The sequence below is a fragment of the Hyperolius riggenbachi genome, chromosome 2, assembly GCF_040937935.1.
Source record: "Hyperolius riggenbachi isolate aHypRig1 chromosome 2, aHypRig1.pri, whole genome shotgun sequence".
In the NCBI taxonomy this organism is placed as follows: domain Eukaryota; kingdom Metazoa; phylum Chordata; class Amphibia; order Anura; family Hyperoliidae; genus Hyperolius; species Hyperolius riggenbachi.
In genome coordinates, this window is record NC_090647.1 from 137,714,154 (window position 1) to 137,739,140 (window position 24,987).

Consider the following 24,987-nt stretch of genomic DNA (forward strand, 5'->3'; position numbering starts at 1 on the left):
AGTGGGATGTGAAAGTTTGGGCAACCTTGTTAATCGTCATGATTTTCCTGTATAAATCGTTGGTTGTTATGATAAAAAATGTCAGTTAAATATATCATATAGGAGACACACATATTGATATTTGAGAAGTGAAATTATGTTTATTGCATTTACGGAAAGTATGCAATAATTGTTTAAATAAAATTAGGCAGGTGCATAAATGTGGGCACTGTTGTCATTTTATTGATTCCAAAACCTTTAGAACTAATTATTGGAACTCAAATTGGCTTGGTAAGCTCAGGGACCCCTGACCTACATACACAGGTGAATCCAGTTATGAGAAAGAGTATTTAAGGGGGTCAATTGTAAGTTTCCCTCCTCTTTTTATTTTCTCTGAAGAGTGGCAACATGGGGGTCTCAAAACTACTCTCAAATGATCTGAAGACAAAGATTGTTCACCCTCATGGTTTAGGGGAAGGATACTGAAAGCTGTCTCAGAGATTTCAGCAGTCTGTTTCCACAGTTAGGAACATATTGAGGAAATGGAAGACCACAGGCTCAGTTCAAGTTAAGGCTCGAAGTGGAAGACCAAGAAAAATCTCTGATAGACAGAAGCGAACAATGGTTCGCACAGTCAGAGTCGACCCACAGACCAGCACCAAAGACCTACAGCATCATCTTGCTGCAAATGGAGTCACTTTGTATCGTTCAACCATTCAGCGCACTTTACACAAGAAGATGCTGTATACGAGAGTGATGCAGAGGAAGCCTTTTCTCCGCCCACAGCACAAACAGAGCTGCTTGAGGTTTGCTAAAGCACATTTTGACAAGCCAGCTTCATTTTGTAATAAGGTGCTGTGGACTGATGAAACTAAAATGTAGGTTATTTGGGCATAACAAGGGGCGTTATGCATGGAGAAAAAAGAACATAGCATTCCTAGAAAAACACCTGCTACCTACAGTAAAATATTGTGGTGGTTCCATCATGCTGTGGGTCTGCGTGGCTAGTGTACTGGGAACCTTGTCAAAGTTGAGGAAGGTATGGATTCCACTCAGTATCAGCAGATTCTGGAGGCCAATGTCCAGGAATCAGTGACAAAGCTGAAGCTGCGCTGGGGCTGGATATTTCAACAAGACAATGGCCCTAAACACTGCTCAAAATCCACTAAGGCATTTATGCAGAGGAACAAGTACAACGTTCTGGAATGGCCATCTCAGTCCCCAGACCTGAATAAAATTGAAAATCTGTGGTGTGAGTTAAAGAAAGCTGTCCATGTTTGAAAGCCATCAAACCTGAATGAACTAGAGATGTTTTGTAAAGAGGAATGGGCCAAAGTACCTTCAACCAGAATCCAGACTCTCATTGGAACCTACAAGAAGCGTTTAGAGGCTGCCTAATTTTGTTTAAACAATTACTGCCCACTTTCTGTATATCCAATAAACTTAATTTCACTTCTTAAATATCACTGTGTGTGTCGCCTATAGGATTTATTTAACTGACATTTTTTATCGTAACAACCAACGATTTATACAGGAAAATCATGTCGATTAACAAGGTTCAAATAATATCGAGCATTACCCTCATATATGGTGGTCAGGAAATAAGTTATTCAACCTACCACTCTATTCCTGACAATCGCTTAATATTGCAACATATTACCCTTATAAAGATTAATAATATACAAAGAGAGGCTAGTGTTCATGATATATTAAGTCAGATAATAGAAAATTTATTAACAAAAACACAAATGACACAGACTAGCTTGACTGCATGCAAAAATCAGCTTCACTAAAACCAGTAAAAACTTGCTGGAAATCCAAGTACCATGAATTCAAGCTCATAACTTAAGTCCTATTGCTATCTGACCTAAGCCGGCATCATTCGTCCACCCACGCATACACACAATGGCGCCCATGCACTCAAAAGCGCTGCCTTGTTCTTCTATGTAGTGTGGTAACTGGGGATACACTCCCCATAGGGGGTAGTAGGTCCACCTGCACAGCAGTGATGGAAGTGCTGGACTATCACCTCAGGAATAGATATATTCTCAGCACAGAGGAGTCAATCTTACCACCTCCGCTGTGACGTCTTGAGTGGGTACCCACTGTGAAGCCTTGATCCAATAAAGTCCCACCATAGGGAGAAACAGTCCAGCTTCCGGAATTAGAATACGGTTGCGCTCAACAGGTCTTTTCCAGCTCACTGTAACGGCGGAGCAGGCTGCAGCTCGCCGGATCAGCGTCTCAGCACTGCGCACAACACCCGTTTCCTGCTGGTTTCTTGTATCAACCACACAGCCCGAACAGCGGCACAACGCCGGAACAGCAGCGCTGGTGTAGCAGAGCTAGATCAACGGTTGGCGCGGGTGTGACGTCACCATGACACTTGGACTCCGCCCATCGACGCGTTTCCCGCCCCTCACAGGCGATTCGTCAGGATGTAAAACTGGGCGTGTACATTCCTCCTTATATACACTACTCCTGTTTTCTCTACGCCTCCCACTTGGCAACTGTTGCCACTATACACAAAGTTCCAGGAAGTGACAGCGAGAGTTACGTAATTCCGCATCATTGCAATCATTATTGGCTAAGATATAGGAGTGATCATAACAACACAATCTCTTATACATCCTTTCTTGATCAATTTATCCATGTTCTCATATATGATATAGTTGATTACTTTTCATTTTTCACAGCGAGTATGTATACAAAATTCCGCTATACACAGGAAGTGAGCAGACCTCCATTAGGAGCTTCTCAGAGGTGATAATAACTACATTCAAGTCCTCCTGTTTTGTGCAGCGGTTGCGCATGCTTATTATTCACCATGCATTCGCTTGCGTACAGACAGAAATTAGCACATTCATTCACCTATCAATGACTGGTAAGTGATGGGACTTTTAATACACCTTTTTCCTTCTAGTGTAAATCTGTTTCTTCAGATATGGCTTTAAACTAAAGTCGTTGTTAAGGCCATAGGGGCTTAGGGTCTGCAACCGGAAGATCCATATTCCCTCTTTGCATAAAAGTTCATTGGTCATATCCCCCCTCCGCCTTGACATATTCAGTTTATAGATACCCTTGAATAGTGTGCCCTGTAGTTTGCACCCATGGTATTGGGCATTGTGCTTACCCAATGTCGTATCCATGTTTCCATTCACAATGTTACACATATGCTCAAGAATGCTGACTTTCAAGGCTCTCTCAGTCATCCCTATGTACATAAGGCCACAGGGACAGGACACCATATACACGACGCCTTCAGTATCACAGTTAATAAAAGATCTTATTTGAAACTCGTTAGAGCCTCCACTATCCCAGAATGTCTTGGCCTTATGTACATAGGGACATGCCTTGCATTTCCCACACCTGTACATCCCCTGAATTGGGGTTTTATTTAGCCATGTTGTCAGGGGTGGGCTTTTCTTATATTCACTGCTAACTAGCATGTCTTTCAGGTTGTTGGCCCTCCGTGCCACAACCTTTGGATATGGGTCTATCATTTCCGCAATCTCTGCTGAGCCCGTGAGTATGTGCCAGTGGCGACCTAATAGTTGGTGTAGCTTGTCCCAGTGGGCTCCATAGGTGGTGATCAACCTGACCCTACTCTCAGGCAGTATGCCAGGTCCTCCATCTAGTACGGTGTCCCCCTGTTGGACTTCTCCCCTATCACTAGATAAGAGATCTCCTCTATTTTTGTCCCAAGCCTTTCGCAGTGCTCTTCTAAAAGTTTTATGTGGATATCCTCGCTTGCGAAACCTCGTGTACATTTCTCTAGCCTCACTCCGGAAACTGGCATCCGTGGAACAGTTCCTTCGTAGACGAAGGAACTGTCCATATGGGATCCCCTTAATGAGATGTTCTGGGTGATGGCTGGTGGCATGGAGGAGGCTATTCCCTGCAGTGGGTTTACGGTATGACGACGTACAAATTCGATCGCCCTCTATAGTCAGTGACAAATCCAGAAATGGGAGATTCTCCCGACTATAATTGTAAGTGAGTTTTATATTGCGCTCATCATTATTAATACGTCTCACAAATTGATCAAGTTCATCTGCACCTTTCCTCCATACCACCAGCACATCATCTATATACCTAATCCACAATGCTACTCCTTCAAGGAATGCTGGATCAAGGTATACCACTTGCCGTTCCCACAGACCAAGATGGAGGCAGGCGTACATTGGAGCGCACGACGCCCCCATCGAGGTCCCACGTATCTGTCTATAATATTGCCCCGAGAAAGAGAAGCAATTGTTACCTAGAATAAGGTGCATTGCCTCCACCACAAATGCATTGTGGGCAAATGCTTGGGGATAGTGCTGATATGTGTAGAACTCAAGTGCCTTTAGTCCCTCCCGGTGGGGAATCGACGTATACAACGATTCAACGTCGATGCTCACCAGGAGGGACCCAACTGGCACCCTAAAGTTCGACACTGTCCGGAGGACATCCCCAGTGTCCAGCACAAAGGAAGGGAGTGACATAACGATTGGTTTTAATCGAATATCGATATATTGTCCCAATCGCTCAGTCGGACCACCATTCCCGGAAACAATCGGGCGACCTGGGGGATCTTTTATTTGCTTATGGACTTTTGGTATGAAGTAGATCGTTGGTTCATTGTATTCCACCACCCTCAAGTACTCCCACTCTTTATGGTCAATGACACCTGTGTAGAGGGCTTGTCGATTAACAAGGTTGCCTAAACTTTTGCATCCCACTGTACCTATTCAGGCTTTATTTATTCATTATTTACCAGATTTCACTGTACTAGATTGGCTATGACAAATTTTAGTACTCCCTAAATGCAGCGCATGTGACTATAAAAATGGCACCTAAAAAATAGGGCCAGAGACTGATGCTAGTAGAATGTCTGTAAAATTACCCATACTTAATTTCTATAGTAAAATATTGGTAATCTTTATCCATATTTTATTATGACCTAACCTAACCCTACTCTCACACAAAACCGTCCCTCTACCTATGCCTAACCCTAAGACCACCCACGCCCCCCCCCCAGTGCTGCCTAACCTTAACCACCACTCTGATGCCTAACCTTAGCTAACCTCCCTTGTGCCGAAACTTAACAACCTTGGTGCCTAACCTTGAACCAACCCCCGTCTAACCTTAACACCGTTATCTACCCTGCTGCCGCCATATTTATCATTTATTATAGCTAATCACAGCTTTTACTATTCTCACCTGTGGTGCTACCATTTTTAGCTGTGCTCCTCCAGCTCCATTTTTAATGGATCCGCCCATGCACCCCCACGGGTGCACATAGCACATGTTGAGAAATACACTGCATTACCAGCTGACATTGCAAATATTTATCAGTAGTTTTAATGGCTCATGTTTTGAAAAAACAGGAACATTCCATCCTGCTAGCTTATTTTTTTTGTCAGAAACACGTAATCTATCATTCCAAACAACAACAAAATGTATCTTAAAAGACAGGTTTGGCATTATGCCGACTTTCACATGAATATAAGTTTGCTTTCCAGGCAAAGAAAGCACAATGATTAAGAGGTGGATTAAACTGTTTTAACCCAAGTTATTTAAACTATTATGTTGTTTACTCATCATCCCTGGACTACTGATCTATTACACAAGAAGACAGAAGAGAATGGAGGGGGGTGGCAAGTACAATACAAATGCCAGAAGATATATTTTTTTATAATGATTTTTTTTTTTTACAAATGATTTACCATTGTAAAGCTACATACTCACCTCGCGACCCAGGAGGATAGATCCAAGCGACGTCTCATGACAATTAGCTCTGCCTGATCCATTTTCATGCCAGTGGGTATGCGCGAATTTCACGCGATGACACACAATGGGCGCAAACAAGCTTTGTGTGTGAGTCATCCAGAATCTTAAAGATCCAATCCGCTGTGACGGTCGTTATTGCTGAGTATCGCTAAGTGTCTTTTGCTTGATCGCGTGTCTGTCCCCACGTCGCGAGATCACAGAAACAATTGCTCGTCGCTCAAAAAGTCGCTGGTCATTGGACAAAGTGTTGAAAAAAATTGCGTTTTGAGTACGGGCCTTAAAGCTACATACGTACACTTGATGGGACTTGGCAGAGGTCGTCGTTAGTGGCTGTCTCAGCTGAGAATCCAGCATGCATTCAAGACTCCTCCAATCTGGTTTATAGATCTGGCATGCTGGATCTGTAAACAACAGTGACCCCAGAGAGCATTGTTCCCCTCCTAAGCCCACCAGCTGGAAGACGCAGTATCATGTGTTGTGGTGGAATCTAACCCATAGCAAAAGTAAACATTGCTCCACTATACCAGAGTGACACTTCTGTACAGTGCTTATTACTTGCAGTGCAACCATCAGCATCAAGCTAGATCCTGAGGGGGCGACACTTATGGTGCATAGGCAACTTAAAGCGTACCTGAAGTGAATATATGTAATAAAGTTAGATGCTTAGATCAGTAGAGGGAAGCCTCAGGATAGTCCAGGGGCTTCCCTGATTGTTCTGTTGTCCACCATTTCAGCACTGCATCCCTCTAAGCTTATTGGACAAGTGCCAGTGGAATATGCTGCCATGGCTGTGCTCCCATTCAAGCGCAGTCATGCCCAAGTATATAGTCATGCTGTGCATAGAATGTCTGAAAAAATGACGTGACACACGATCGCTGTTCTCACAGGAAAGTTCAGTGTCTGCACTAACCCTGGGCCGGCAAGGCCAGACTTATACTTTCTTTGCCCCCAGGCCAAGTTTCTTGTGGCTGCCCTTCCATATTCAACAGGCATCCTCAAATTCCATGTGCAGCCCCTTCTTCCGGGTGTAACATCCATGTAAACCACTCCTTCTCTTTTATGTACCACTGCCTTGGGCAGCAGCTCCCTTCTTCCATGTGTTGTTCTCCATTTGCAGCCTCCCTTTTCAATTTACAGCCTCCACTTCTATATGCAGCAACCACTCTCCCATATCCAGCCACTCCCTTGCGCTGCAGCTACCCAAAGACCAAGGCCTCTGTGGCCTTTCCAGAAATGTGGCCCTGCCAGTTGGGCATCTATACAGCCACATTTTAAACTATATACTTATGCTGTATTAAACTCATTAAGCCATTAAGGATCGTCTTGGCAGAATATCTAGAGTGTATCCAGGAGACCCCAAAGTTGGGCAAAGATTTGCAATGCTGGATTTTTAGGCATGTCAGATGTCTGACTGACTCCTGAGCACATCGTTCCCTTACTCACCCTACTCCCTGGGAGCCCCACAGGCATGTGCTGTGCATCATACTCCTCCCCCTCCATAACAACAATTGCATTACAAGTCTCCAGGCTAGTCACACGTCTGTACAGCACTGGGCCCTGAGAGATCCAGTCCTGATCCCTCCGGGCTACTGTACTCATACATGTGTAGGAGTCTTATGAGCTGTGGGAAAAGCAAACATAGTATGCCATTCCCTGGGGCTGTATGTATACACAGAGGTGTTTGTGAGCACATCCGGTTATGCTGTCCATAAAATATATATACAGCACATGTAGCAGACATCCCATTCCTTGGATAGAATTAGCAACAAAAACACATGCAGTGGGGTGTTAAAATTATGCTGCACATCACAGAATAATGCACATAATATAAACAGCCAAATTATTTTATTGAAGTATTTATATAGCACCGACATATTATGCAGCACTGTACAGAGTAGATTGTTTTGTCACTTAACTGTCCCTCAGAGGGGCTCACAATCTAGTGCCTAACAGTCATATGTCTATGTATGTATCATGCAGTGCATGTATCATAGTCTAGGGCCAATTTAGGGGTGAGGCAATTAACTTATCTGTTTGTTTTGGGGATGAGGGAGGAAACCGGAGTGCCCAGAGGAAACCCACATAGACACGGGGAGAACATACAAACTCTTTGCAGATGTTGACCTGGCTGGGATTCAAACCGGGGACCCAGCGCTGCAAGAAAAGAGCACTAACCACTACCAGTGGCGTAGCAATAGGGGGTGCAGAGGTAGCAACCGCATAAAGCTAGAGGAGCCCTGTGAGGCCTACCCTCGACCACAGTATTAGCTCTTTATTGATCCTGTGGTGGTAATAATCACTTCTATAGATGCTTTGAATGGTAGTAATCATTAACAAATCGTTCCCCATCCCCCTTCTTGCACCTCTGACACTGTGGTTGTTCTCTATTGGTTTTGATGAACTGTATCAATTGTTATGTATAGCATGCTTGGGGGGCCCCAATGCAAAACTTGCACCAGGGCCCATAGCTCCTTCGCTACGCCACTGACTACTACACCACCATGCTGCCGACATTCAGAGTATGAGATAGTGCAAGATTATGGCACAATGAAATGTGTTTAGTGTGACCCAGCCCTAGTTGGGACAATAACATAAGTGAGTTTTTCCACTTGGAATTTAATGGTAGTAATTAGCATGAGGAGATATAAAAGCAGGTTAAAATTCTGATTAATGTTCCTCAAACCAATTTGAGACCAAACGAGCACAATGGAAAGGGCCCACAATAGGCATCATTTCTTAATTTTCTGTGATACCAAAGGCACTCTTGATGGTCTCCTGCTGCTACAGCCCATCCTTTGCAAAGTCTGTCTTGTTGTGTGTTGAGATATGCTTTGTAATGCACCTGCATTGAATTCAGCTGTAATTTGTTGTATTGTTGCCTTCTGTTGCTGTGGACTATGCGTCCTACACACATTTCATCTCTCTAGTTCACCAGACTTTCTTGACCAGAATAGTCCTTATTGCTTGAAGGTTTTTCTTTTCAACTGCCACTCTATAAACACCGAGATACTGTTGGGCGAAAAAATCCTACAAGAGTTGTTATTTCACAGATGCTAGCACCAGCACCTCTTGCACCTATGATCATCCTTCGTTCAAAGTCACATAAATATTTTGTATTAACCATTTTGACATTAACTTCTGTGATAACTACCTTGTCTAAAGCTGAGTGTTCCTTATATAAGCAACTCTGCGTTGTTTGTTACGTCACTCTATATCAGTGTTAGACTGGTTTTCTTTCAAATAAGAGTTGTCTTTAGTTTTATGGCCACTCAGTGTAGACAACAGCAGTATAACAGAGGCACCAAGGGCACTACTGAAATGGGGGGAAACAGGTCCAAAATATGCCCCTGGCATGTAGGCCTGGACATCACACCACATTGCCCTGTGGCGCCACTGGATCACAAGAAATTAAGTTCTCTTAAATAGTTATTTTGTTTTTTACCATTGAACATCACAAATGAAACTTGTGAGCAGCATTAGTCTGTGCAAACCTTCCCCAGCAGCTATGATATAATGCTCCCAGCTTTCTGATTTCACATTGTGCTATGAACAGCCACTGTTGTAATCCTGGGGAAACCCAGCATAAAATTCAGTTTTTCCTATGAAACTGAGGAGGAAGTATCTGCTCATATATAAAGCCATTACAGCTTAGTCTAGGGCTACGCTGGGCAACAGTCATCTTACGCTATTAAAAAAAAAAAATGTGTCCAAGTAATAATGTGTGGCTTTATGCCTACAGCAACTGTTGATTACAAGTGAATAATCTATTGTTCATTGAATATAAGAGAAGCAGAGCAATGAAATCCACCCACTTGTTTATCCATGGAATTACGGAGGCAGAGATGAGGTGTTGCTTAAAAGAAAGCCCACAGAAATCCCACTAAAGTCATACTTTACTGGAAACAAAGTTATGCACTGCACAGTAAGCCTGACAATGTGGACCATGGCTCTGTGAGCACTCTGTGAGCACTGTTTCTCTCAATGTACTAACAGACCAGGGGGCAGTGGGGTAGCAATAGGGAATGCAGAGGTAGCAACCACACCAAGGACCAGAGGGGCCCAATAGGGACCCTTCTTTAACTGCTTTATTACCTCTTTATTGGTGCTCTGCTAGTATTGATCACCTCTATATGTGCTGTGATTAGTTGTAAAGTTCACCTGCAGCTGCCCTTTGCAGATTTTGGTGCGCCATATCAATTGTTCTGTATAGAGTGTTTGAGGCGGTCCAATGTAAAACTCGCACTGGGGACCAGACCTACTAAGCTACGCCACTGCAAGGTGGTGTATGCAATAAACTGAGTTAAGCAGCATTACATGTGTAAAGTATTCCAGCACAATGAGCAGAGCAGAATGCAATACATAAGCACATCATTCTGCTTAAAGCAGCTGCTTGCATACGCACACACTCCCAAGAAGGGTATCTGATCTGTATATTGTACAGGGATGGCAATGCTTACATTCCTCTAAGTTATTTTTCAAACAAATCAGAATTGTTTTTTTTCAACCTGAAATTTTAAAATTAAAATATCATAGTTTTAGGTCAACCTTACTTTAGTGTATCTAATATTCCTAGTGGTTTGGGTCACCCTGAGGTGCTTGGTTACTGTGTAATATTTAATGGAAACTAAATGTTCCTTCTGGCATAGCTATGGACACGGATTTTACCAAACTTAGCTCTGTCTGCTGCTCTTTTAAGGGGCCCATACACTGGTCAATTTCAGCCATCGATCGACGGTCAATTGGGCCACTCTGATCGAATCGGCTAGAAATCAATGCAGCAGGAAACTTGATCGATCGGCTGATCGATTTCTAGCTGATTTCGATCAATTTGCTTGATCGGTCTGGGTGGAAAATCTGGGTCGATCGGCTGCTGGCAGCAGATCGATGGTCCATAGAGTTGCATTGGATCTAATGGTGCAATAAATGCATCTTGATCGATTTTCATTAGATTTAATTCTGAAATCTATTGGAAATCTGTTCCTAGTGTGTGGCACACATCAGATAAATATCTGTCAGACAAGCATCTGACAGTAATCTATCTGATGGTCGAATCTGTTGCAAATCTATAAGTGTATGGCCACCTTTACTGTTTGACATTGTGGACTATGTTCCTTTCAGCCAGTAAGTGGAAGTGTGAAGAAGGGGATGTCAGCAAAGAATCAACCCACCTACAGTACATAAAACAGGAATTTCCCATACAAATGTATTTTAGTGTATATGCATGAGTCTCAGTCTTCTAGAATAGCACTTTTAGCCTGCCTAAAATTAGCTAAGGTACAGCAGAGCAAGCAGATTGCGATTCTGGTTTACTCTGCTAGAAGTGAGGAGACAGGTATCAATGTACTTTGTGTGCAGTCTCATCTCACTTCTCTTTACGTCTAGTTTGGAACTGTGGCCTGAATCTGACCTGTGTTAGAAGGTTTCCGTTTTGCTCCTGTGTTACTAATTTACATTAAGATCTAAACTTACTGGCCCGACCTACAAAACTGTATAATGGCCCATAGCAGCCACAGTGGTTATTACTACATGCTCTAAAACAAATGAAACCTGCATCGTAGCAAGACAGGACAAGTGACAGAACTAGAGATGATCAAGTAGATGCAAATAATTCTGTCTTTCATTCAATTTAATGCAAAATGTGACTACTCCTCCCTGCAAGGTGTTTTTCTTTCACTTATCTTTTTTGGATGGGAAGTGAGAGAAAATCTCCAAAACAAGCATACAGATGGCAATAAAACCAAATAACCATCCAACAATATAAAATGTAAAACATCTCACATTTATAAGTGTTAGTAGTACTGTGAATTTGATGTATTTAGGGGTACTTTCTCTACTCGACTATACTATATAGTACGTTTAATGAATATATTGTACTCTTTTTTTTATTACATAGAACATGTAACTGGGTTATCTGGCAGTCATTCTTTTGGACTATAACGGTTAATGCAATCTCAAAAAGGCAAAAAAGTCTCTGAAAAAAACTTTATTGACACATGTAGAAAAACATCAAAACACACGGCTCTTCAATATCACAGTGATAGGTCTTGAAAGCACATTAAATTGGTTTGGATCAACAAGCGGTTGTAGCTTTTTGTGGGCATTTAAACTTCAAGGCATAAATGCCCACAAAAAGCTACAACCGCTTGTTGATCCAAACCAATTTAATGTGCTTTCAAGACCTATCACTGTGATATTGAAGAGCCGTGTGTTTTGATGTTTTTCTACATGTGTCAATAAAGTTTTTTCAGACTTTTTTGCCTTTTTGAGATTGCATTAACCGTTATAGTCCTTTTTAAAAGTTATTAACAAGTGTTGGTGGGCAAGGTGGACTGCCCTGAAAAAGGACTGTGTTTTGATCCTTCACAATATAAAGGATTGTATCCCAAGACACTCTGTATTAAAGTCATTCTTTTGGCACACTATTTGCTTTTGTAGTAATCTCGTGCAATGCAACAACTGTGACAAAGGACATCACAAGGGATAAACCTCACAGATCCTGCAGAATTGTATTGTATGTCTTGCTCCACACCTAGCCCTGTACACGCCAAAACCAATTCTGGGCACGACCTAGTCGTGCTTGGCGAAATAAAAGATTCTGATTCTGAACATAAAAAGAAAGGAATGAATCTACGCATATGCACTACAACAGGAAGATGATTAGTATGTTAGTATGTTAGTGTCATCCATCATTTTTTACAGTCAAAATATTTGATTGAAAACCTGGAAAGGAAAACGCATAACTTTCCACACAAATGTCAAAAATGTATAGTCTCAATATCAGTGTGGCTTTTTTTTTAAATTCCAATAATATAGCTTTACTGTCACCTTTCCTCGAGGTATCCTGCTTTCCCTCACACTCCTGAACTCTTTCTTTTTATGACTGATCATCCTAGTGCTGCAATCTCACATTGAGTGATAGAGCTGCCTTTTCTTAAAGCAGTATCAAATGCTGACATAATATTCAATAAAAACATGTTTTCCTACTTTTTATATGCCATACGGTTATCATATTTGCATTTTTATTTATTTATTTATTATTTACTTATTTATTTATTGTATTTATAAAGCGCCAACATATTACGCAGCGCTGAACATTAATTTAGGTTACAGACAATATTTAGGGGTGACATACAGCAATATGACAATACAGGAATAATAGAAAACCAGATCACACGGCACAGTATGAGTACCAGGTAATGCTTAGTCATTGGATTGAGCATGTAGATTAGGCAAGTTAGGTTCACTCAGATGCATAGCATGGGTTCACAGTAATGGAGGTGCATGATCAGGTAGGACACAAAAGGAGGAGGACCCTGCCCAAAGGCTTACAATCTAGAGGGAGAGGTAAGGACACGAACGGTAGGGGACCAGAATTCAGCTGTAGGTTTAGAGCACTTGTGAGGGGTAGTAGGCCAGAGTGAAAAGGTGAGTTTTGAGGGCTTTCTTGAAGATGTTGAAGGAGGGGGCTGCCCTAATGGGTGGAGGTAGGGAGTTCCATAGTGTTGGAGCAGCTCTTGAGAAGTCCTGGAGGCGTGCATGGGACTGGGTGATGCGGGGGGCGGTTAGGCGAAGTTCATTGGAAGAGCGGAGTGAGCGGCTAGGTGTGTACCTCTGAGTAAGATCGGAAATGTAGGTTGGACAAGTTTTGTGGACAGATTTGTAGGTCAGACACAGTATCTTGAATTTGATTCTGGACTGGATAGGAAGCCAGTGGAGGGATCCTAGGAGGGGATCTGCCGTGGTGGAGCGATGGGAACAGTGGATAATTCTGGCTGCCGCATTCATGATTGACTGCAGTGGGCCTGTTCGGGTCATAGGGAGACCAGACAGCAGGGCATTGCAGTAGTCAAGGCGGGAAATTATGAGGGCACGGATGAGGAGTTTGGTGGTGGCAGAGGTCAGGAAAGGGCGAATCTTACAGATGTTACGAAGGTGGAAGTTGCAGGACTTTGTGAGGTTTTGGATGTGGGAAGTGAAGGAGAGTGCGGAGTCCAGGGTGACACCCAGACAACGGGCTTGAGAGGTAGGGCGAATGGTAGTGTGTATTTGCATTTGTGCATAAGTATTATTATTCATTTAGAAATTACAAGATCCCAAAAGTACCGTTTTTTTTTGCTTTGAGAGCTGACTTTGCATTTTATTCATAACTGTTTTTATTCATTATGTATTGAAGGCAGAAATGCTTTGAGTTCCTGTCTGTGTCCATCAGCTTCTGCACAGTCATAAAATGTGTCACATTCCTCACAATTAAGTAAACACAAGATAACATTATCTCCACTTCGGATGCGTCCAGATTTCTCTGAACTGAACTTTCAAGTCCTGTGTGTAACCCTTTGAATGCTGTTCTAGTAAAAAAAAAATGCTGGATGTATATAGTATGCTGTAAATAATTTTTTAGAGCAAAGAAGAAATGCTGGGTTTCATTCAGCTTTAATACTGTGATAAATGTAAACATGTTGTTAAGTGCGGTGAACATCCTATTTTTTTTCTCATCACAGTAAAGGTTTAACGTATATTTGCTCCAGGAAACTCCAGGGCAGATACCATCATATCATGCGTTATCATTCAAACCTGGACTATATTCATTATAAACTGGCTGATACTACATGGGTAGGGCTAGAAACCCTCAATCAGGCCAGATCTGTCTGGGTTGCAGAAAGATGAATTAGTTATGTAGTAACAAAGTGGGTAAGCCGGCACTTGCTGTGTAATGTCATTTATTCCAAAGGTGGTATAACATCATATCACAAAGACAATATGAAGAAAGTGGACATACCATGTAAGAAGGCTGTTGTAGGTGGGTGGGTGCTGGGCACAGAAGAGCCTGACAGCCGTTTCGCGCTATGTACGCGCTTCCACGGAGGCTATGGGCTGTGTGCTGGCTGGCCGGACTAAAATAGTGGCACTTGCGGCGTGCGGCGGACTTCCGTCGCTTAGAGCCGCCCATCTTGCTCCCTACAAGCCAATCCTGTGCCGGGGCGCGTGTACGCCCTCCAGCGCTGGTTGATGAGGGAGTGTGACGTCAGATGGAAACGGAGGCTTACGCAGACCACACTGCATTAGGTGGCTGCTGTTGCTATTGCAATAGATATCCTCCGTTCCTGAGTTAAGCGCCATCTTGTGACGAAAGGCCTAACTGCAGCCCTGAATAGGATACAGTGATGTAGTGACAGTTTCTTTTGTGAACAGGCCTTAAATAATTATGTGTAATATATTATAATAAAAAAAATATTAATATCACAAGTGCATGTGCATTAGATAAGAATGGTTCGCAGCCCTAATATGAATTAAAGTGCTGGGTTGCTCCATAATTACATGAGGTGACTATACTGTCGTGGTGCACGTGTAGTTAAAAATGCACATAAAGGATGGGCATGAAAGGAAAGGGGAGAATGAGAAGTAGGCATTATTAATCTTACACTGGACAATCAAGGTTTATGGACGTCTTTTCACGAGGGGAGGGAGAGGGGGAGGGGGGGGGGAAGGAAGAGGAGAGGGGGGTGGGAAAAGGGAAGGACAAGGGGTGGAGGAAGGAAAGACAAAGGGCGGGAAGGAGGGGAATTGGGGAAGGAAAGAGGGAAAACAGAAGGGGAGGGAAGGGAGGGAAAAAGGAAAGGAAAGGAATAGGAGGGGACGGAGGGTGTTCAGGAACCATATGGAGGGTTATGACCCTAGCTTTGCTTGAATCACATCAACACTTTATACACATTTCATGGATCCAGGAAACAGGAAAAGTCCGTATAATCATTAAGGCCCAAAGGGCCCATGGCATCAGTCCCTAAGATAAGAAGCACCTCCTCTCTCTTGAGTCTCTTCTCACGGTCTCCTCCTCTCCTTAATGGAGGAACATGGATAATTCCTGCAAAAGACATCACAGCAAGATTGCCGCCGTGGGCCTCTTTGATGTGCTCAATTAATCTTGGAAGGCCATGGCCTGACTTAATAGAGTTAAAATGCTCCCTGAACCGTCTATTAATCGATCTTGTCGTTTCCCCTAAATAGAATCTGCCACACGGGCACCATATCGCATAAACGACGTACTCTGTTTGACATGTGAAAAATTCACTAACTTTACGTCGTACTGGCCCCAGCTGGTAGCTGCTACCGACGCGCATTTGGTTACAAGATATGCAGCGACCGCACCTATGGTTTCCGTGTGGCTTAAACTTTTCCAACCAAGTAGTTCTACATGGGGTTTTGAACTCACTTCTACTTATTTGTGAGGCTATTGTGGGGGCCCGTCTATACGAAAACATGGGTCCTTCTGATACCAGAGGCTTTAATATAGGATCTCTTAAAAGTATGTCCCAATTTTTGGTCATTACATTTTTAATCTGATCCGCCATGGCTGTAAAATCGAATGACATTGGTACTTTCTTGGTCATTGTTGAGGTCCTTCTCTTTTCCTTTCTTAGTAGGGATTTCCTCTCCTGAGAATTTGCTCTCTTAAAAGCCTGCTGAATTGAGCTGATTTCATATCCTCTAGCCAATAATCTGCCGCCCAGGTCCACCGATTGTCGACGGAAGTCGTCGTCGAGTGCGTTATTACGACGGAGTCGGAGGAACTGGGCATAAGGGAGTGTGCGGGTGACATGCTCTGGATGGAAGCTGGTCCTATGAAGTAATGCATTAGATGCTGTCTCTTTGCGAAACCCTATTGGAATTAAACTATTCCCTCTTATAACCAGCTCTAGATCTAGGAATGCTATCCTCTCTCGTGCTATGGTTGATGTGAACGCCATATTAGCTTCATTAGCATTAATATAATGCATGAAGTCATTAAAGGTAGCACAAGTTCCAGACCAAAACACCAACACATCGTCCACGTATCTGGACCACGCCCTAAGCTGGTTTCTAAAAGGATTGCGGGGGGAATGGACATACTCCTCTTCCCACCATGCGAGAAACAGGTTGGCATAGGTACAGGAGACGGCTGTCCCCATGGCAGTCCCCGAAGTCTGCCAGTACCATTTTTCGTCGAACATAAAGGAGTTATGCGTTAGAACAAACTCTAAACGTTCACAGATGAAGTCTTTGAACTTCTCGTCTTTGTCTGTGCGATCAAGGAATCTCCTGATCGCTGCTATACCTAAGTCGTGGGGGATCCTACTATACAAGCTTTCCACGTCGATAGTTGCCATAAGGTCACCCTCGTGCCAGGTATAATCTTCAACTCCCCTTAGGACATCCATGGTGTCCACTAAGTGGGAGGGAACCTGGTCTAATAGCGGTCGCAGAACGTGGTCCAGATACCTAGACAACCTTTCCGTGACCGACCCCATCCCCGAAACGATGGGGCGGCCCGGTGGGTTGGTCTGGGACTTGTGCACCTTAGGTATATGATACCAGATTGGTTTAATCGGGTGGCTTGGCAATAAATCATTAGCCAATTTAGGGGTGATAATGCCCTGTTCAGTGCCTCTTCTTAGTAAGGATCTAAGTCGATTTTGATAACGGATAGTAGGATCCATAGGGAGACGCTGATAAATCGCAGGATCCTGCAACTGCCTCAGCGCCTCCCCACGGTATTGTTCGGTAGACATCACCACAATTGTCCCTCCCTTGTCCGCTCGTCGTATCTGCAAATCTGTGCGATTTTGTAGCCATTTTAATGCTCTCGCTTCCTTGGCAGATAGGTTGTTATCAGCCTTAGGGTAGATCTGTGCCTTGAGTTCTCTTTCAATGGTTTTTTGGAAAATGTCCAGACTTGAGCCTGGTTGGACATGGAATGGGGCTGTAGATTTACAAGGTTTGAAGCAATTCTCCACTTCGTGTACATCTTCCTTTCCCTGCAATTCCAGCTCCCGCAGGATATCTAAATTCTGTTGGTCCTGACTTGACCATTGGATGTCCGGGCTGAAGCCCAATGGGCTAATCCTGGCATCTCCCCAACACATGGTGGCTGGCTGTTTGGACACGTAATCTTTTTTCAAAAAGTGTAACTTGATATTAAGGCGTCGGACGTTTTTATATAAGTCGACCCTAAATTTGGCAAAGTCGAAATTAGTAGAGAGGCTATAGTTGAGACCTTTTTGCAACAGATCCCTTACTCCATCAGGAAGCAGAGCATTGGATAGATTCAAGACTTCCAAGGGACTACACTTTGGGATCCCAGACAAATCTAGTTTCTCCTCCGCTTCGGGTTCTTGGGATATTTCCTGTCTTCCCACTGTAGGTGACGTCCCTTCCTTTTTTGCCTTGGATTTGCCTCTGCCCCTCCTTGTCCTCCGCCTAAAGGGCGAGCTCGTTGATTGGGATCTGATCCCCCAGACGGATTCCCAGAATGGATGTTAGCCTTTGACTTCTCCTCCTCACTGGAGTCTGTATCGGTCGTCCAGTGTCCTTTCCCTTTTCTTGGGGTTCTTGGCTTACCGGCTCTTTGCCAGGAGAAGTATTTATTCTGGCGGTAATCGTCCTTGTCCCTTTGAAACTTGCGCAATTTGCGCTCTTTGATTGTGTCTTGTACAGTTGTTAGTTTCCGATCTATTTTCTTTAGTGTTTTGGAGTACTGAGTGCGTTCCACCAGTTCCTGATAGCGGAGTTTAGTGTTCTCAATCTCCTTGAGTGTTTTAATATGTTCCTGTTTGGTGCGCTCCAATACGATGTCTTGCAGTTTCACTGCTAATTCTAGGTACGCTGTCTTCCATTTTTTGACAAACTCCTCGTCATCCTGATATTCGGACGGCTCCACATACCGTCTAAAACCCCTCGCTGTGATTTGATCGTCCTTGTATTGCTGTAATGTTGTTAGAGTCCAGAATAATTTAACCTCCTTCTCACTCAGCCTTTCTAAATTAGTTTCAGCAACCCTAGCACCCACCTTCTTGCTTGAAGCTGATGACGTTGCTTTGTTCTTAAAGAAATCTTTGATGTCACTTCTACCGTTAGCCACTGCTAATCCCTCTGGTTCATCTCCACTGTCTGTACTTTCGTCTTCAGACTCCGTGTGGATATCGGTATCATTAGCCGCAGTAGTTGACATGCTGTGTGCTCAGACCCTTAGAGGATAGTAGTTCAATGTTGAGTGTAGCACAAGTGGAAAAGAAGAAGCGGAGTCGGCACTACAGCTAACTAGATGCGCTGGGAGGGAAACGGCAGGAAAAACAGTCTTCTAAACCTTCGGTGCAGACAGCGTGCTCAGGCTTGCAAGTGGATAGTAGATGCATACATAGTAACAAAGTGGGTAAGCCGGCACTTGCTGTGTAATGTCATTTATTCCAAAGGTGGTATAACATCATATCACAAAGACAATATGAAGAAAGTGGACATACCATGTAAGAAGGCTGTTGTAGGTGGGTGGGTGCTGGGCACAGAAGAGCCTGACGGCCGTTTCGCGCTATGTACGCGCTTCCACGGAGGCTATGGGCTGTGTGCTGGCTGGCCGGACTAAAATAGTGGCACTTGCGGCGTGCGGCGGACTTCCGTCGCTTAGAGCCGCCCATCTTCCTCCCCCCCACAAGCCAATCCTGTGCCGGGGCGCGTGTACGCCCTCCAGCTCTGGTTGATGAGGGAGTGTGACGTCAGATGGAAACGGAGGCTTACGCAGACCACACTGCATTAGGTGGCTGCTGTTGCTATTGCAATAGATATCCTCCGTTCCTGAGTTAAGCGCCATCTTGTGGCGAAAGGCCTAACTGCAGCCCTGAATAGGATACAGTGATGTAGTGACAGTTTCTTTTGTGAACAGGCCTTAAATAATTATGTGTAATATATTATAATAAAAAAAATATTAATATCACAAGTGCATGTGCATTAGATAAGAATGGTTCGCAGCCCTAATATGAATTAAAGTGCTGGGTTGCTCCATAATTACATGAGGTGACTATACTGTCGTGGTGCACGTGTAGTTAAAAATGCACATAAAGGATGGGCATGAAAGGGAAGGGGAGAATGAGAAGTAGGCATTATTAATCTTACACTGGACAATCAAGGTTTATGGACGTCTTTTCACGAGGGGAGGGAGAGGGGGAGGGGGGGGGGGGAAGGAAGAGGAGAGGGGGGTGGGAAAAGGGAAGGACAAGGGGTGGAGGAAGGAAAGACAAAGGGCGGGAAGGAGGGGAATTGGGGAAGGAAAGAGGGAAAATAGAAGGGGAGGGAAGGGAGGGAAAAAGGAAAGGAAAGGAATAGGAGGGGACGGAGCCTCACAAATAAGTAGAAGTGAGTTCAAAACCCCATGTAGAACTACTTGGTTGGAAAAGTTTAAGCCACACGGAAACCATAGGTGCGGTCGCTGCATATCTTGTAACCAAATGCGCGTCGGTAGCAGCTACCAGCTGGGGCCAGTACGACGTAAAGTTAGTGAATTTTTCACATGTCAAACAGAGTACGTCGTTTATGCGATATGGTGCCCGTGTGGCAGATTCTATTTAGGGGAAACGACAAGATCGATTAATAGACGGTTCAGGGAGCATTTTAACTCTATTAAGTCAGGCCATGGCTCACCAAGATTAATTGAGCACATCAAAGAGGCCCACGGCGGCAATCCTGCTGTGATGTCTTTTGCAGGAATTATCCATGTTCCTCCATTAAGGAGAGGAGGAGACCGTGAGAAGAGACTCAAGAGAGAGGAGGTGCTTCTTATCTTAGGGACTGATGCCATGGGCCCTTTGGGCCTTAATGATTATACGGACTTTTCCTGTTTCCTGGATCCATGAAATGTGTATAAAGTGTTGATGTGATTCAAGCAAAGCTAGGGTCATAACCCTCCATATGGTTCCTGAACACCCTCCGTCCCCTCCTATTCCTTTCCTTTCCTTTTTCCCTCCCTTCCCTCCCCTTCTATTTTCCCTCTTTCCTTCCCCAATTCCCCTCCTTCCCGCCCTTTGTCTTTCCTTCCTCCACCCCTTGTCCTTCCCTTTTCCCACCCCCCCCTCTCCTCTTCCTTCCCCCCCCCTCCCCCTCTCCCTCCCCTCGTGAAAAGACGTCCATAAACCTTGATTGTCCAGTGTAAGATTAATAATGCCTACTTCTCATTCTCCCCTTTCCTTTCATGCCCATCCTTTATGTGCATTTTTAACTACACGTGCACCACGACAGTATAGTCACCTCATGTAATTATGGAGCAACCCAGCACTTTAATTCATATTAGGGCTGCGAACCATTCTTATCTAATGCACATGCACTTGTGATATTAATATTTTTTTTATTATAATATATTACACATAATTATTTAAGGCCTGTTCACAAAAGAAACTGTCACTACATCACTGTATCCTATTCAGGGCTGCAGTTAGGCCTTTCGCCACAAGATGGCGCTTAACTCAGGAACGGAGGATATCTATTGCAATAGCAACAGCAGCCACCTAATGCAGTGTGGTCTGCGTAAGCCTCCGTTTCCATCTGACGTCACACTCCCTCATCAACCAGCGCTGGAGGGCGTACACGCGCCCCGGCACAGGATTGGCTTGTAGGGAGCAAGATGGGCGGCTCTAAGCGACGGAAGTCCGCCGCACACCGCAAGTGCCACTATTTTAGTCCGGCCAGCCAGCACACAGCCCATAGCCTCCGTGGAAGCGCGTACATAGCGCGAAACGGCCGTCAGGCTCTTCTGTGCCCAGCACCCACCCACCTACAACAGCCTTCTTACATGGTATGTCCACTTTCTTCATATTGTCTTTGTGATATGATGTTATACCACCTTTGGAATAAATGACATTACACAGCAAGTGCCGGCTTACCCACTTTGTTACTATGTATGCATCTACTATCCACTTGCAAGCCTGAGCACGCTGTCTGCACCGAAGGTTTAGAAGACTGTTTTTCCTGCCGTTTCCCTCCCAGCGCATCTAGTTAGCTGTAGTGCCGACTCCGCTTCTTCTTTTCCACTTGTGCTACACTCAACATTGAATTAGTTATGTATAGCAAGGTTATAAAAAAAACTTCCCATTGTGGTCACATATATAAGACCACTGCTAACCCCTCACTGTGGTTCCTCTTATGGACTATGTTTAGTATTTCCTACAGGTGCTGCCCAGGCAGCCAAAACCTATCACTCTAGGGAATGTGACTTACCTACCAACGAGCCCCCCCCCCCCCCCCTCCTCCTTCTCTCTTCGCCTAACACATCCCTGTCACATTTACAATAGCCACATTCTGGCAATGTATGTTCAAAGTCACAAAAGCTATAAAAAGGACGAATGGAACACATTTTGGGAAACCACCTATGAGATCTGTGCAGCTGCAAGGAGTTTCTTGTGGAAGTTCCTTACTGTCATAAATCAAGACTACAACAAGCACCGGCATATTTTCATAACTTCAGGTTATATGCCCACTTGTTTCACTTCTTGACTGTAAGCTACTGACGACCCTATACTGTAGGTTACATTACACAAATTAGCCCTTGGCTCTTAGGAACTGCATTATGTGTAGCAGTTAACTTGTGGTCTGGATCACATGGAAGAAGGAACGTGACTATTTCACACCCCAAAATGGACAACACACTATTTCTACCATAAAAAGTTAATTTTTTTTTTAGTCTAACAACTTCCTCCTATTTATATTTTAACAGCTATGGTATAATTAGTATTACTAGTGATTATTATTCTTTATATGCAGCAACTTATATATCTATCATAGTTGTTTTGTTCTAAGTCAAAACATGTTTATTACTTTACAATGTAACAATATGTTATTTTGCTTAATTCTTCGTGGCATTTTTCATTATAAGTTTCTTTGTAAATGTAATAAAAAAAAACAAGAAATAGTAAAAATAAAATAAAATAAAATAAAAGCATATTCAGGTGAAAAAGGTAAAAAAAAAAAAACCTTTACAGTTAGCTCAGTTTGCATACCTTTTACAAATAGTGCTTTGCCTAAATACATCTGCTTTTGACATTATCAGATTACATGGAGCAATGAAGATGATAATGTCATCCAATTATTCCAGGGTCAGCTTGTTCCTAAGATGCTTAAAAGTGACTCTCTCACTATTAACCTCTAATGAACTGAACAGAAATCTGTAAAACAAGATACAAAAATTGCCACCTGATGTGGCAAAATGATCAAACCCTCTGATTTGAATATGATCAGGGATGGATTGATTCCTACTGTTCAAAGCACATTGATTATCAATAGATTTAAACAGGAAATCATGCTGATATCGATTACAAATTAGATCAGATAGACCCCTCTTTGATCAGATTATGTTCTGAGAGCGATCTAACTTTTGGCCACTTGAACATATAAGAAGAGTTCCCTGCAGTAATGCACAGCAAATCCTTAATTGAGGAGGGATGCTGGGGTGTTGAGGAGGGATGCTGGGGTGTTGAAGAGGGATGCTGGGGTGCTGAGGAGGGATGCTGGGGTGTTGAGGAGGGATGCTGGGGTGCTGAGGAGGGATGCTGGGGTGTTGAGGAGAGATGCTGGGGTGTTGAGGAGGGATGCTGGGGTGTTGAGGAGGGATGCTGGGGTGCTGAGGAGGGATGCTGGGGTGTTGAGGAGGGATGCTGGGGTGTTGAGGAGGGATGCTGGGGTGTTGAAGAGGGATGCTGGGGTGCTGAGGAGGGATGCTGGGGTGTTGAGGAGGGATGCTGGGGTGTTGAGGAGGGATGCTGGGGTGTTGAGGAGGGATGCTGGGGTGTTGAAGAGGGATGCTGGGGTGCTGAGGAGGGATGCTGGGGTGTTGAGGAGGGATGCTGGGGTGCTGAGGAGGGATGCTGGGGTGCTGAGGAGGGATGCTGGGGTGTTGAGGAGGGATGCTGGGGTGTTGAGGAGGGATGCTGGGGTGTTGAGGAGGGATGCTGGGGTTTGATGTGAAAAGTGCAGACAAAGCAAAAGATGTATCTTGTTACAAAAATCTGATTTCGCTACATTATGGGCAAGAAAGTCAAAAAAGGTCACAATAAAATGGACATCTGCTGAGAGATTATAAAGCGGACATTGCTGATCTATTGCCTGGAAATCACACTAATCTCCTGGCTTCATCAGTTTCAGTCACGCAGCTGATGTAGGCACAGATCTGCACTGTGATGACCACATAGAACACCTGATCTCCATACTTATCACTGCTAATGGATGGATTAAAAACTGTTCCATGTAAAAGCTGATCAGTGAACTGGATCAGTTTTTATTTGGCATCAGTTTTTGATCCGTTCAGTTAGTGAGTGTTCAATGGGAATTATCGCAGCTTGCCCAAACTTGTGGTCTGTTTGGCGAAACATGCCTAATGAATCCGTTCTAGCAGAGCAATGTGAAGGGATCCATAGGTGAACATTGGATCGATTCACATCCATTAGAATCCGTTCCGGTACGGTCCACCAAACGGACCATATTAGCTGTCAATACTGGAATTGGTCCCACACGACTCCAAAAGTTATAATGCTAAGGATGAGAACACAACCAGGAAAACAGTATCTTTTAGATCAATGCCACAATGGTAGTTTTCATAATGTCGCGGCATATGTCTACTTTAAATATACAAATGAAGTAGCTATAGCCCAAGTAATCTTTTGATATAAATCTGCAAATAGTATAAGTATATTGTAGATATAAAGAATAAACTCTTTTTGCCAAGCACACTCTTTTTTTAACACACTAGCCTTAGATTTCCACCTATGTATAACTACAATAGACAGGAAGGGTAATCTTCAGGGGCATACAGGATGTACTTCTTTGCCAAGGTAAAAGACTGGTTGGGGACTGGAGATTAAGCCCACTAGCCCATCACCCAACCTCTGGGCCCCCTGCTTTGTTCCACTTCTCCTATGATTCTCCACTGTGCTACCTTACTTTTCCTCTTCCCTGATGTCCAGGTCCTCCTTACTGCAATGTTGTTGCCATCCTTGCCCCACCTTCCCCAGGTGCTGTCCAATCACTAACGAAACAAGTAGCAATCTTAGTGATTTCATATCAGTCATTGGTAGCAAAGTGCACCTCACCCCTGTACCAGCAAGAGGTTACAGTGCACTCCCAGTCCTGGGTGTGGTCACAGTGTAGCCCCTCCAGTCAGTTGTCACAGAGTGGCCCTACCAGTCCAGTCAGGTGTCAAAGTGCACCCCATCCTTTTTACTATTACAGTGGGGCCCCAGTCCAGCCATGGGTCAAAGGGAAGCCCCCAGTCCACTCAGTGGTCCCAGTGTAATCCCGGTCAGTGCTCATGGTGTGGTACCAGTTCAGTTCACTCAGTGGTTAGAGGCAACACTGCCACATAGCATGGGTGCACTATATACCTGATGTGCACAGAAAAGTAGAGATAGGACATGCTACAGCAGGCCCTACAAAGGAGTGGACATACTA

At 44.0% G+C, this 24,987-nt stretch overlaps 1 protein-coding gene across 2 annotated transcripts in view; it reads right to left on the bottom strand.

The window, feature by feature from the left end:
• The window catches only part of NAB2 (NGFI-A binding protein 2), an 84,305-nt gene that overhangs the window by 58,369 nt on the left and 949 nt on the right, over positions 1 to 24,987 (bottom strand). The gene's annotated exons all lie outside the window — the stretch shown is intronic.